This window comes from Haliotis asinina, chromosome 3 (assembly GCF_037392515.1).
Source record: "Haliotis asinina isolate JCU_RB_2024 chromosome 3, JCU_Hal_asi_v2, whole genome shotgun sequence".
Lineage (NCBI taxonomy): Eukaryota > Metazoa > Mollusca > Gastropoda > Lepetellida > Haliotidae > Haliotis > Haliotis asinina.
Window position 1 is genome coordinate 29048061 of NC_090282.1, and position 16098 is coordinate 29064158.

The following is a 16098-nucleotide window of genomic DNA, read 5'->3' on the forward strand; positions in this document are numbered from 1 at the left end:
GTGAACAGAAACAATTTAGAGGAAAATCACTTGCCTAAGGTGAGACCACACGTATTGCATGTGCTTCGGTGTTGGGTAAGACTGGCAACCCCGAAACACACAGGAGTCAAGCTGCTAAACGCGGTCACCCCTTAAATACCACCGAACTCGACGTTGCTTAACCTCAGCTGACCTGAGCTCCACGCACAGGATCGCATCTGACTCATGCCTCATACTTCATCTGCCTGATGAACGCTTGCAGCAGTTGTATTTACCGCTTGAGTTTTGTTACTACTCAGTCGATCCTGTAGTCCTGTCGGTGACACATCACGCCCTACTCGTACGAGAAGAATTATCCATGTACTCAAGCAAGGTGTGATCTCAAGCAAACTGCATAACAATGATGATAAACAGAATCAACAAGAATGACAGAAATGATGGTCCGCAGATATTGATCGATCGTCCTTAAAATGTTCAAAGCACTTCATGTTCAAAACAATTTGCAGTTACAATTATTTTACAGACATCTTAATGTTACATTTTCCAATACCCTGTTTTTTAACAAAAAGCTCACACCACGGGGCATCGTGTAAGATGAGTCTGGGTCAGAGAAAACGTTGATTATGTTGCGTGCAAAAAATCTACATCGATATTGTGCCTTGTAGACAGACGGGGCCACGTTCGCTCACGTGTGTCCACTTTGCGTCTTACATATACTGTAACGATCACGACATCTGCAGTGACGAAAGCCGTCTGGAGCCGACTACGTGTATCAAACCGGTGTTCCGACCTTCACGTAACTTAGAAGCATGTACGGCCCAGAACGTGATCCGCCGGCATCCCTTCTGGTGGTGTTCTACTGCGTCTTGCAATGGTCCACAGGTGAAAGTCATAACGGAAGTTAACCGGATGTTGTTTCTTTCGTCAGTCCAATTGTAGCTTGATTGTCTGATCTGCCTCTGAATAGCTTAGTCATATCATATCTGCACTTTTGTATCTGTTTGGTGTGAAACCGGCAAGACTGCATATTTAATAATTTTCATTTAGAGCTGTTAGCATGTCTCAGCATTCCAAATCCGTCACACTGACCGTTTGTTGCAACATCGAATAAGCGGAGGTATTCCAGGTACTTGGACTTCACATTCCGCCATTTTCAAGCACCACGATGCATCATTAGCTGAACAAATACCGAAGAGAATTACAGCTAATGATTCAGTTTTCCCTGGATGAAAGAAATGTAATCCACTGAGAGAAGGAACCAAGGAAGATACAGATATTGAGTTAGTTATTACGCAGTCCGTCTTTAACAGTTGCTAGTGTAAGTGTTGATACAAGATTATCTGGTCGTCTATGACAAACGCAACAAGTGTAAGTGTTAATGCAAGAATATCTGGTCGTCTTTGACAAACGTAACAAGTGTAAGTGTAGGTGTTGATACAAGAACAGCTGGTCGTCTATGACAAATGTAACAAGTGTAAGTGTAAGTGTTGATACAAGAATATCTGGTCGTTTAATAACGTGAATAGCAATAGCACGACGGGCCATCGGGTATGGGCTCCACACATTGTGCACTTTTTGCGGACCGAAACCGGTGTCCACTTCCGTAATATGGAAGAGTGCAATGATTGGACGAAAGTACCTACTCCCTTACTCACATTAACATCAAACGAAGCTATCAAAGGATAAGATGAGATGATCACATCACGCTCGTAGTTAATGTAACAAGAAGATGGAGGAAAGGTAATCTACTTTACAGGGTTGTGGTACTCAGTGTTGTGATGGGCGACTTACTTTGCTATATTAGACGTGTTGTCGGAGAACACTGGGCTGTTTCTGCGTCTAGGTGCATGTGCATTGATGGTATGCTGAGACCCTAAGAGACTCGACCCACCTCAAGCACGACTGGGGTCTATTGGAAGCAAAGTGGGACTGAAGGTTTGTCGTCCTAACATATGACCCTGGCACGATTGCGGTCTGTTATCCACAGACCATAGTCGTGCCAGAGTCACATGATGGAACTACACACCTCCAGTCAAAAAGGGAAAGTAACTGTAAGCATGCGCTGATAAATATTTAAAACAATCTACTGGGCAATACGTATAATGTGTCACAACACCCCATATTTTCATAGTGTCATTAACCTGTACCATTAACCATTGACACAGGAACCACAGGAACCCTGCTTTCTGTGCTCAATATAATTCAGTAATTTAATAGATTGACCAGCGAGGAATAATTAAAGGACAAATCTGAATGCAAAAAGGAAGCAAATTTTTTGAGAGAAACAAAAATGGCAAAAACCCTATTCACGTAAGTATCAATAACCGAGCTCAATGCCAATTTCTGGGGTAAATTCCCCCACCTGTCATTACATCCCTGACCCTTCTCTCCACTGAGTGTATCAGACGTTGAATATGACGTTCAGACATTGCATTCCATTCCCGACTGACAGCTTGTTCCAAAACAACCACTGTTTTGTACTGATGTCTCTGGTATATTCTGTGACCCATCATGTCTCAAACATGCTCCATAGGATTCAAATCTGGATTCCGGCGAGCCATGGTAGAATTGCTGCAGTCTCTTGACGTCAGGAATCACCAACTGCATGATCACGGAGTGTTCGAGCATTGCAATTGTCGTCCATGAAGTCTGTCCCTGTGTTCGGGGGATGGTCATCGAAATGTGGTACAACAGCCATGTATAGGATGCCACGTACAGATGCACCAACACACCATAAATGAACAACCGTCTAGGGCATTTGCTCTTTGATTATGTTGTGTAGAATCAGGTTTTTTCTGCGTTGCCAAACATGAACAGGGAGCTCAGTCATGAAAAAAAATAGAAAAAAGAAATCGACTTTCGTCCGACTGGTGGACCCTTATTTGTGCTCTGTGATGACAATAGGTCTGGTAGATCGTCTATATCTGACCGAATGTACGCTGTTATGGACACTTCTGTACGTGAAACTGTGACGTTGCCTATGACACGTAACTTGGAATGGACGCATGAGGTTTTGTGATTCTGCAAATGGCTCTATCATCACTAGTGGACGACCTGAACGTTCACGGTCCTTAACGATATCAATGTGCTGATGATTCCTGACCAATCGGGCTCCTCCATGACACCGTTCCTCCATGATATAACGACTTTCTTCAGCAGTTGTCAGTCGCGGATGCCGCATATTTGCTTAACAACGGAATCGACTGATTCTACAAGTTCATTCTAAAGTTGTAAGAACAGTTTTCTGAACCTCCATATTTGCTTAATGAAGGGTACACGTATTGCAATTGATGCTCGTAGCACGTGCATGTGTAAAATCAATGTGTTGTGGGCATGAATTGTAAATCTAATCATACAAACATAATTTTGATGTGAATATATATGAGCATAATGGGGTTAAAAAATCATGGGTGTGGCGATATCTTTTCTGTGCGTATATCTGCGGGTATCTTAGATTCATATATTGCCGTTTATTTCTGTCTATAGTTTAATAATTTAAGGGTATTTGTAATGAGCTGAATCCCACATACTGTTGGATGAGGTCACAAACCATGTGGGGGCATGCTCAAATCGCTACAACCCTATTATTATTAACCCGGATAACAGCTAGAACGTTATAGTCACAAGGGTATTCCCTCAATCTCACCGGGTACCCATTTTCTACTGGGTGAACAGAGGCAATTTGAACACACTCACTTACCTAAGGCAAGACCACATATGTTTCGTTGTGGGGGAGGAGTAAAGTCTTAGAAACCCTCAGGAGCCAAACTGCCAAACACGGTCACCCATGCAAGGACTGTCCGGGCACGGCGGAGCTTAACTTCGCCTGATTTGTGACCTGTCTACGCACAGGCCCTCTCGCCACCACGAGTTTACTCGTGTAGGCAAAGGAATTTCATATTTTCACATACACAATTGTACTCTTGGGATTTGTGAACTCAGCCAACAGTATAACTTTCTCCAGAGGTATGGGTTCAGAGATATGTTTCATGGGCAAGGATTAACATTGCCCTAGTTTCAAAAGGTCCAGTCACAGTGGTAAGGTACCTTGTATCTGTGCAAATAGTGGTCGCATCCTGGCATTATTGCTGAATGTAGACAGCCATTTACTCCTAACGTCTCTAACCACTTATCAGTCTTGCCCGACATTGTCATAACATAGGTAAAATGGATCTATCGGATGCCACACTTATCATTACACTAGTGCTGCCTGTGGGTCACGAATCGCCAATAGATTAATCGCTCCACTCATCAGAAAATGGCTCACCTATTTGAAGTATCTATACCTGGTGACAGGTTATAAATGAAACGTAATTTAAACCGACAATGGATATGTCACTGGGACGACCTTCACGAACGTAGTTATTTCCTGTATATATCTATAACAGTGTAATACGGTATTTAGACGAGGAAAGAGAGTTTCAAGTAACAAGTTATTGCAAAATGTTTCTATACTTATAAAATGGTATTACTTTAACCAGCCAAGATCAGACATGTATGGTCACTGAAGTAGGCTCTCTTCCTTTCGTGAACACTTGTCCAGGGTTACGTTTCCAACTATTTCAGGTCTTCTTAATGACTTGGTCGTAAATTGGACGGAAGGTCAAGGGGGACTTGGGGTCTGTTTTTTGGTCAGTGGAGAAGCTCAGTAATTCTTCAGTTCAATAGATCCACTCAACAGCTAGCACGGAATTTACCCAACCTGTTGTTATCAGAGATGTAAAACATTAAGACGTTGTGTCTGTGACGGTGAAATCATGGTTACTTCTACGACTATTATGGTGCATGCTATACTGAACAGTATAAAATGACAGTATAATGAACAGTGTAAAATGAAATCTTATATATGTAAGCGTTCATGTTTATGCCTTCAATTCAAATAAAACAGCAGGTTATATGTTACTATTACAGCTACAAAATTATATATTTATATACTTTATTTTGTCAAATGTTTTTAGGGAAGCTTGAGCGACATGGTCACATGTTTCAAGTCGTTTCGAGCTGAATGTAGAAGGAAAAAATGTAAGCCCCCACAGAATTATTCAAGTCTCACACGTTACAACGAACTCCACTTCATGTCGTCACACATTATATTGGTCGATTTCCAAAGCATGTTGTCACGCATACTTTGCATGTTGTCGTTACTGCAGCATTGCATTTGGTAACAACTGATCTGCCCACTAATCGTTTCGTTCCATGTAGAGTTTACTGCATTCCATGTAGAGTTCACTGCATTACAAGTGCGCACGTGAAGGTGTACTATAATTCAAATTGGAAGTAACGTACTAAATGGAAAACAGGAAACCCGGAAACATTATCTAAGCGTTCTCTTGCTGTTTGGTATATACTTTCTTCAGATGGATCTCTTTCAAGACGTGTCAAGTGTATCGTTTTAGGGTTCTAACCAGTTCTTGGACAGCAGGAAATCCTTGTGGTTAAGGTGTTTGCTCGTCACGCCGAGATCCGGGTTCGATTCTCCAAATGAACATACTGTGTGAAGCCTATTTCTTGTGCCCCCCACCATGATATTGCTAAAATATTGCCATAAGCGGCGTCAAACTAAACTCACTCACTCACTTAATCAGTTCCCCATTATCACGAAAATATATGGAATCTCTAACACGTTAATGGATGCCTCGGAGCTCTTCAGGCAGAGTGGATTCTTGCGTGATAATCATGCTTTTACAGGAAAGTAATTACTGCACATCGTATATGGGTAATGTGTTTTTCGTGATTACAGGACCAGTTACGTATATTAGTAATAGGTAAAGCCATCATTTGTTACCGTTTGTTCTCAGAGGTCACTTACATGGTAATCAGCAGTTTAATCTTCTGGGGAAAACTTGACCGTGATCACATTATGGCGTGTGAAGAAAGTGTACATTAACGCACAACTCAAAGAGTTGAGTGACACTTTCAGCGTAGAGTGATAAAAGCCTGTCAACATACATTGAGATCCTAAAGTGACGTTTGTCGTTCTTAATGGTGTGAGGAATGGTGAGGTGAGGTGAGGTGAGGTGAGGTGAGGTGAGGTGAGGTGAGGTGATATAGGGTTTAATGCCTTACTTAAGAATATTTCTGTCATATGACAACGACATGCGTGTGTATGTGTGTCTGTATTAGCCCAGACTTAAGCTGGTTTTATTGTTCTAACTCACTGAGACACCAATTGAGCATGAATACCCCACTCAGACACAGTATACTGACTCCGAGCCGACTAGTCCTTGTTCTGCCGTTAAAGCTGAGCGCCAGGTAGAGACCAGCAAGTACCATGTTTTAACGTAATTTGGTATGTGCGACCGGGGATCGAACCCGCGACCCTCTGCTCTCCGGGCGGACGCTTTAACCACTACCACACGGTTTCGTGATTAATGGACTCAACTAGGTCAAAATAGGAAGAAGGTTCATGAGCTCTGACTTGGATTAGCTGACGTGGTGTATTAAAATGTTGGCATTCTCGCGAGAATGTCCCTTACAGTATTCCATACATTACTGATCATCGTTGAGGAGAGTTTGACGTTGTATCGGTGTTGTAGACACATTGCATTTTCGAGATGTTTTACTATATTTGGTAGTACCGAAAGTGCAGGACATACTTGCGATTTTCGAGAACACAGATATGTTACCCTAACCAATAAATGGAATTCGAGGACAGAGGAACATTTCGTGGACAACACAAACGAAGCTGAAATGGTAACGACAGTCGGTTTATGTCACGTGTTATAACGATCCGATCTGTTTGGGAGCATTTTACTTTGAGACGACGCATTGTTGCATCGACTGTACCACAATAATACAAGTTTAATGGCTCTTGTCACAACAAAGGCCCTGAATAGTTTTATACGGTACGAAGATCGATAGGTAAGTAGGTAAGAAGATCGATAGGCTTACCTATACTCATGTATTGAAAAATACTTCTTGATTAAGACCGTTTATGAGAAAAAAATACGAAAATAGTTTTTTTCTGGAGAAAGGTACCGGTATTGTTGCTTCGATATCTACGTTTCCTCGATGATACACACCCAAGTCTATGTTACTTTACAGAAGTGTCATGAAGAAATGATAGGTATGAAAGCATCATGAAAACATTTGATAGAATCTAGGCGTTGAGCCGATGCTGATCATATGTTTATAAACATATTTCAAAGTCTTACTACGTCGGCAAACGGAACTGAAACATCGACTGGGTGTAATTGTATTGTTCTGAAGATTGGACATTTAGGCGTCACGAACCAATTCGACGATGCCTTAAACGCTATAATAGACGAATTACTGTATTTCACGGTTGGCAATACTGGCTCGCCGAAAATGTGGAACTCAACGAACGGCTGATGGCATACCTATTACACGGTGGTGTGTTTTGGATTATTGTCGGTCTGAACGTGTTAATGGGATGTGCTGATTTATTCCTCGTTCAAATGATTACTCCATATTTCACGTGTGCGAACGAGATGTAATAGGGTTTCATGAGAGATAACATTTTTCACGGTCATATCATTGCCGACTTACATATGTAATTTGCAAACGCATCATTTGTAACTACTCGGTGTGAGAGAAATCCTCACTTGGTTTTACCGTTTAACCTTCGTGGAAATACGGAAGCGTACTCACAACTAAGTGTTGAAGGGAGAATTCCCTGTTTCGAGAATTTCATGCCTGACAGCCTGTAAGACGTTTTTATGGTGTTCTCGCCGTTCTGAGACTGGAGATTAGTATGGATTGTTAAGATCAGTGAGGTTCTGGGATAATATTTTGCCACGCTTTGTATTGTATCATATACTGACGTACAAAAGAAACTTCACAGTTAGTGCTTTCGGTTTATTTAAAATGAAATCGTTCGTATATATTTTGAAAAATATATTGGTTGTGACATACAAGTACATGCTCCGTGTGCGAAAAAGCCACTGGCTCGCCAACTCGTGGCTAGTAATATCTAGTCTGGCCAGTAAATGTCCAAGTCACTGTCCCGACTTGCTAGTGACATTTCATGTGTAATGTATGTAATATATCACTATCTCCCACTTGTTAAGTTATAATGCACTTTTAGATCATGCAAGATTGTGGCCTGATAAACGATGGCAATTTAACTCTTTGTAATCCTTTTTGTTTAGAGGGCTAGTAACTTTCAAGTATAGCTGGCCCTATTGGCTAGCAAAAGTTGGAGACTATTTCGCACACTGTGTCACAAGTGTGGACAATATAGCTGATGTTGTTAGAGGGACGAGATAAGCTATTTCATGATATCAGCGTTTGAGTTTTCTATTTTTACGATAACCTTGAATTTGAAAAAAGACTTTCAAAGTTGTATGACATCATTGAGTGTTGAGATGATTGACAATGAAATATTGCCTGATAAGAAGAATTTGTCAGTGGAAAGTACACACTGGTCTGAACTCACAGATCTTGAAAAACCTGGAATATTAAACTCACTGTTGTCTTCCCCCTACGCCTTTCGTGTGGCTTTGATGGAATGTCGCTGGGACAACAGAACTTTGCAGTACAATATTTACATACAGTCAATAGCAACCTAACTGTAAGGAGTCTTAAGATTGAAATCTTGTCACTTGCTTTTTCCTTCACGATTCTTAATTACCTTCCGAAACACATTCCATGGGACGAATGAAGCAAAATAGTGATGGTTAAATAAAAGTAACATAGCAAAAAAATGACCCGTCGTGACGCAAAAACGGCTCGCTTAAGCTTGCTCTTTTCCTTGCTGAACGTCACACATATGAAGACCCAAGCCATACGGTGGCGTCCAGACAATACACTCATCAATATAAAGAGTATAATAGACGTCGATAGGGTGCGAGGTCAGCACGCCTGATAACTCGATAAATAAATTAGCCATGGCACTAGATGTTCATGACAAATATAAGCATCAGCAACAGTATTTGACGAAAGGCCGTGTTGCTGAACGTTATACACATCACGATGACGTCCAGACAGCCCAGTGATCAGTATGATCAGTATAATCCACATCGTTTGGATTCAACGCCATGCTGTCAATAATTAATCCTGCTCAAAGACACTCAAAGTATAAAATAAATTTTCCTAACACTTTCAAGTATTCATAATGCCTCCTCCGAAAGAATATGACATAGTGGGGATACATAGTGGGCATACAGCATAATGCCTCCTCCGAAGGAATATGACATAGTGGGGATATATAGTGGGCATACAGCATAATGCCTCCTCCGAAAGAATATGACATAGTGGGGATACATAGTGGGCATACAGCATAATGCCTCCTCCGAAGGAATATGACATAGTGGGGATACATAGTGGGCATACAGCACCACGCGCTCGAACCAAGTCACCGACTCCACTAGCTGGAAGTTTATATACGTATTATGGTTTCAAGCAAAGTGATCGTCTAAACGTTGTCAGTAATTTTATTAATTCAACAGGGGGTATCTTCATTAAGCGTCTTCAAGAGGATGTAGGTACCCGTGTGTCTGCTCCACGCAAGTAAGTTAATCAAGACGTAACATGTAGCCAAATAAACTGCGTGAGACCTTATCACTCGCTGCGGACCTCGTATGTGTTGGCACGCCCGAGGTCCATCTCTACAAGTTTTAAATACGATGACAATTTTGACAGTGGTTTTCTGATACAGATAATTGCCATCAGTTAAAAGTCCGGAACGCTAAGTGTGCACGAAAGTGTCTGTATCACTTGGTAAGTTTTTGCAGGCACAGGACGATTACTGCATAATGCTAAGAACAAGGGACATCAAAGAAGACGAGCACTTTGGAGCAATCGATGGTTTCCTCCTAAATGTTCATACAGGGCCGTTCTTTCCACTTGTATTCTACTCACAATGCCTTTTTCGTGAGTAAGAAAGTAAAATGTCTTCAAATTCCTTTGTAGTTTTTCCCGGCAATTACTGGCTCACGGTGATTAATTATCTTACAGGCCTTTGCACCGATTCCGACTTGTATTATGTCCGTAACAGTTATGGAGGAAAGGTGACAAAGCCTATTGATGATTAAATGACTGACTAAAGAAAATTGAAGTCAAGGGTGAACACTCTTGACTGAGTTGAGTTTTACACCGCACTCAGCAATATTCAAGCTATATGGCGACAGTCTGTGCATGAACTAGACGACAAGACTATCCAGTCATCAACGGCATGTGCATCTACGCAGTTGGGATACGATGACACGCGGTCATTTAATAAACTTTATAGGACAAAAGAGGATCGGTGTGGGCACCTCTGCACACTCCCGGTCCGCCTATGATTAGGGTTGTAATGACGTCATGCAATCAGATGGTGTACTTTGATGGTTAACACACAGTCCGTGACAATCAATGTTGCCTGTAGTGTGGATAATAAGTCAAATGTCAGTCAATAGTATTGTTCCTTGGCATTCGTGTGATGAAAACATTCAAGAAGCTATTCGTGACACGTTGCAATTCATGAGATTAAAATCAAACGTGACTAATGTAGTGATTTCGTCGACTTTGGCTTTCCCCTTCAATTATATGCTATTTACTACGAGAACCCAGGGCGTCGTCACAGACTTAAATGTACGTATTGTGGCTAACCATCAAGTATTTCGACTCCCACTTGGGTGAAAGGATAGGCGTCGTGCAGTCCATGATTCCACTCTCCTGGAATGAGAGGGGAAAGAGCGACTGCCACATGAGACTGTATGTATGATACTGATCCCACAGTAAGTTGTCGCCTGACTGACAACCTGAGAACCCAGGGCGCTGTGACAGAGTTCACTGTAAATATTGTGGTTTGGGTGAAAGGATAGGCGGCGTGCAGTGAGTCCATGATTCCGCTCTCCTGGAATGAGAGGGGAAAGAGCGACTGCCACATGAGACTGTATGTATGATACTGATCCCACAGTAAGCTATGTTCACACACATCACGGTCGCCTGACTGACAACCTGAGAACCCAGGGCGCTGTGACAGACTTCACTGTATGTATTGTGGTTTGGGTGAAAGGATAGGCGGCGTGCAGTGAGTCCATGATTCCGCTCTCCTGGAATGAGAGGGGAAAGAGCGACTGCCACATGAGACTGTATGTATGATACTGATCCCACAGTAAGCTATGTTCACACACATCACGGTCGCCTGACTGACAACCTGAGAACCCAGGGCGCTGTGACAGACTTCACTGTATGTATTGTGGTTTGGGTGAAAGGATAGGCGGCGTGCAGTGAGTCCATGATTCCGCTCTCCTGGAATGAGAGGGGAAAGAGCGACTGCCACATGAGACTGTATGTATGATACTGATCCCACAGTAAGCTATGTTCACACATATCACGGTCGCCTGACTGACACTGAAAAATATTGCATTAAGAGTGAATGACGGAGACAAAGAATGATACGTTATAACGCTCGAATGCTCGATGATGAAAGTATTTATCTTGCATGTCGTCGTAAGGTAAATGTCATACATTATCAATACATCATTGTCGTCTTAATACATATTTTCCATGCATGATATACGATATGTGCAATACAGAAACACACGAGGTAACGATTACTTTATGATGTGACGTTATTCTCATGGTTATCGTGCACGATTGTCAACAAATGAAACAGAATTAGACACTGTAAAAGAATACAAACAAACTGTCTTTACCATCACACAATGCCATCGACTACAGTCGATGAGTTTAAACTAACGTGAGAACTATTTCAAGGCAAGCTAGATTCTAGTCATAACATTAATCAGCATGACTCTTCCAAATCGAAATCGACAATATTTTTCACCTTCACTCACTCACTCACTCACTCGCTCACTCACAAACACACACACACACACACATCTTTGTGCTTGTTTCATCACGCTTCTTTAATGATACCTGTGACCTGCCATCAGTTGCTATAGACCAGTCTGTAGGTTATCTCCAAACTAACAGACACCCATCTGGCAGACAGTCAGTTTAATTAGCGTAACACCTATTGGTATAATGGAACAGTCCACTGTCTTGCGAGTTGAATATGGTAAGGCTGCAGCATGTTCGTCACGGAGAAGTAACTTCTCTTCTCAAAATTGTTTTACTGTCCATTACTATCGAATAAGAAAACAGGTTTGTCACTCATAAGTTTGATTGTTTTTCTTATTGAAACATATTGTATTCACTCAAGAAAAGGGTGGGGCACACAATTGTCAACTTACAAAAGCCCTCTCCCACTCAAGGAAGTAATGAAATACATTCTGATGATGCGGCATTTTTTTATATTTATTCAAAATAAATCACAATTAAATGTACTTGTCATATATTTTCTTCTTGTGTAGAAAACTTTTAACTTCCTTACTCCATATGAATAATCTTTAGGTTATCTATTATGAGATATGAGATTTAAATAATGCAACAGAGCACTTTTTAACAGCTAAGGGAATATTATTCCATAGTTGAACTGCTGGAGCTCAGGCGATGAACCATTTCAAAATGTGCATACCACTGAGGTACATCACCTACCTATTCTGCAGTCAAGAAATAGTCTTCGTAACTGTCACGTTGTTTTTAACCTCACATATTCTGCGGACAATTCATCACAGTGCATCTCACACGCAGCCTACGACTATCATTGCATTATACATTTCAAACAATCTGGGGTTTTTTTTCAACCAAGATGACATCAACATCAGCCACAAAATGTCGATGAGTTTTTTTCAGGCTGTTTTAATTTCAAACTGAATTGTTGTACTAAACACACTTTGACGTACTAACTGTATCATTGTTAGTAGATTATTACATTGAAAGATGATATTTTTACGTGCTTGCTTTCAAAGGCAAATTACGAAAAATACCCAAACCCTGTCCCCCACTAACGTCATGACATTAATGTAATGGCAAGCATAAATATGACTGGCCTGAACTCTTCCCCAGTGAGAAACTTGAAGCGCAATCCCGCTATATATTTTTTCAGCTCACCTGACTTGAGGGATTTGTAAACGTCGATGTTTGACAACGTCATGATCAAACACTTGAGTGACAAATGGGACTCCAATGGACGATGGACGCCCAGTTTTTAAACTGAAAAAAAACCAATTCTGAAGAGATCGTATGATAAGAGGAGAGATTTTTCAGGATGGCTGGGGAAAATTTTCCACAAAACATCCTCCTGCCGCCTGGTCCCATAAAGCTGTGCCCGTCCTCTATTGGCAGAGTGCAACAGAGACGGATGTGCGAACACCAGCCTGATGACAAGGTGATCGGTTACTGGATACTTGCAGTATGTTGTCAACACACATCCTTCACCAAAGACATGCTGTAAAAGAAAGCATCTATCTTAACGTATTCAACGTAATTGGGAATCGACTCTAAAAAAGTCGGAACAATTTTTTAATCTACCAGATTACATTTTGATCAAACTTTACTCATATGTAATGAACTTACAAGAGCAGCCATGTGCATTTAGATATTATCATGTATTCTTTCATCAGATTCGTTGGGTCAAAATACGTTTATCGTTTATTCTCCATTACTATAATAATCTGCTACTACTACTACTACTGCTACTGCTACTACTACTACTACTACTACTCTGGTACTAACATTGCAGGAACTGCTAGTAGTAGTACTACTAGTACAGCTACTGCTGCTGCTACAACAACTACTACTGCTACCGCTACCACTACTACTCTGGTGCTAATATTACAGCATCTGCTAGTACTGCTACTACTGCTACTACTACTACTACTACTACTGGTGCTACTGCCTCTGAATCAAATGCAAGATAGATAAGACGTGGAACCATATTGTAAACAAAGACGGACAGGGCCGCTGTTTGAAGTAAAAAACAGGTTAATCACTGGTTGGAGGCATGAGAAGCAATCAGAGCAAGACATGTACAGTTTGACAGACATCAGCCAAGTACCCACTCATCAACTAACTTGTGAAACAAAAAGCAAGCCAAAGGATGCTGCATGGCTTATTAGACCTGGCGGGGCCAGGCCAGTGACTCTGTTCGTTCCAAAATAATTGCATCAGACATGCATGGTTGTCATACATCAAAGAATTCCCACTCGCTCACTCTCTTTACTGAAAAATACACCATCAAAAGCACCACATAGACAAGTTAGCTGTCAAAACAAGCTACTTCTCACCATGAATCAGTTACCATCACCTTCAAAGTTGCAAAAAGACCCAAACAATCATTTTCTTTTCTGGCAGAGAGTTGAAAGAATATAAAGGCGGGGTTTCAGTTAAACCTCAAATCATGACATGGTGGCCAATTTTATTTTATTTTGCCATGACAACAAAGACCGGTTCGTTGCACTCACGTCTGATACGATCCCTCACTCAGACATGGTTAGGTTGATGGATGTAGACATTTCGAAAACAAAGCGTGCGACATGGTGCGAAAGGTAGAAAAAAATACAACAGTTCCGCAACTTCCAAACCATTAGGATGCGACTGTGTCGGTTAACACAAAGCAGGATATTCTAATCATGCATTTAAACCGTACATACTATATAATTTTGCTAATTACCGAACTATGTCATTCACCCGATGAAGGGGCAAGAAGTAGCCTACAAACGTCGTGTTGTAAACATTAAAGAAGTTGTAAATCCATACCATCTGTTGTCATGCCGTAGACTTGACGCCACTGTAAGCAGTCATGTAAAATTCAAGTGGTAATAAAGATCAATCACAACATGTTGTCGCAATGTCAGATAGCTGAATGTCTTCTCCATCACTTGATTGTCTGGTTTGTTTACATGCAGTCGACGCCAGGCAGGTGTGTGATGTGAGGAATCAGACACCAGATTCATGTGTAAAATGAACTGTGCTAGGACACATAGCAAGTAGGGGGTGACATGCCTTTCCTCGTCAACACTTGACTGACGTGACCACGTATTTTCAGGGATCCATTTATATAATTGTCACGCTATTGTTTTCCCGATTGGAGACTGCTCGGGGTCGTTGGTTCTATGCTACTTTTTCCATTACGGTGTCTTTTCAAACATTTACTCCCAAAAAATGGAAGGCTAACAAATTTTTGACAGATTCGGTCAACATACCTTGCAGCTGTCAAATTCCATACATACAGTATGGTTCAAAATTATTGAGAATAGCTAAAGCATTTCATATTATTAAACGAGAACAAATCAGATAAAATTTAATGTATTGTGAAAGTGAACTGACCTTTTCATGTTGTGTAGGTAACAATTTAATATTTTATCAAGTCTCCTTGAGCTTCACGGCACAGTCTAAGACGGGTAGGCATACTTCCTATCAGAGCGGTTAGTGTCTCGTGAGTTATGCTGTCCCAGTATCGGACCACTTCTCTCTTCATGTCTTCAATTTTTGTCAACCCCTTTTGATTCACACATTCCTTCATCATCCCCCAAATGTTCTCAATGGGATTAAGTCAGGACTATATGCAGGAAATGGTAATGCAGTCACATTTTTCTCCTGAAACCACTGCTTGGCATGTTTGGCGATGTGTTTAGGATCATTATCTTGCTGCAAAATCCAGTCATTTCCATAAAACACATGTGCACTTGGAAGGAGAAAATTATCTAATATGTTAGTGTAGCGTTGACTTCGTTGATTTCCCTCAAACACACACAGCGGGGTCGTTCCTAATAAGGATATCCCTCCCCATACATGAAACTTTGGGCTGTATTTAGGTCGTTGATGCAACGGTGCTGACGCAGACTTTGTCCATATTTTCACATTATTGGGATATTCCCATATTGAGCTTTCATCAGTAAAAATCACATTTTCCCAGTCAAAGTTTTCATGTGCCAAACACCACTCAACACGCCTGTTTTTATGTTCTTGTTTCATGAGAGGAGAAGGAATTCCAGTCTTTTTCTCCCATCCAAGATCAATCAAATTTCTTCTAACTGTAGATTTTGATACAACTGCTGATCCCCTTTCTATCATTTCATACCTGATGTTGGAGATGCTTGCCCTTTGCTTTTTAGACGCTAAAATTCCCAGCCGGACGCGATCTGAGAAGTCCAATTTTCTGGGTCTCCCTGCTCCTTTCTGGTGCCCAAAATCCTTTCCCTCTTTAACATTCTTCCTAATCCTATACACAGTAGAAAGAGGAGTTCCTGTTCTCTCTGCCAATGTATTTACATCATCAATTCCTTGATTACACAACTCAAAAATCAACCTTCTTTTATCTTCAGC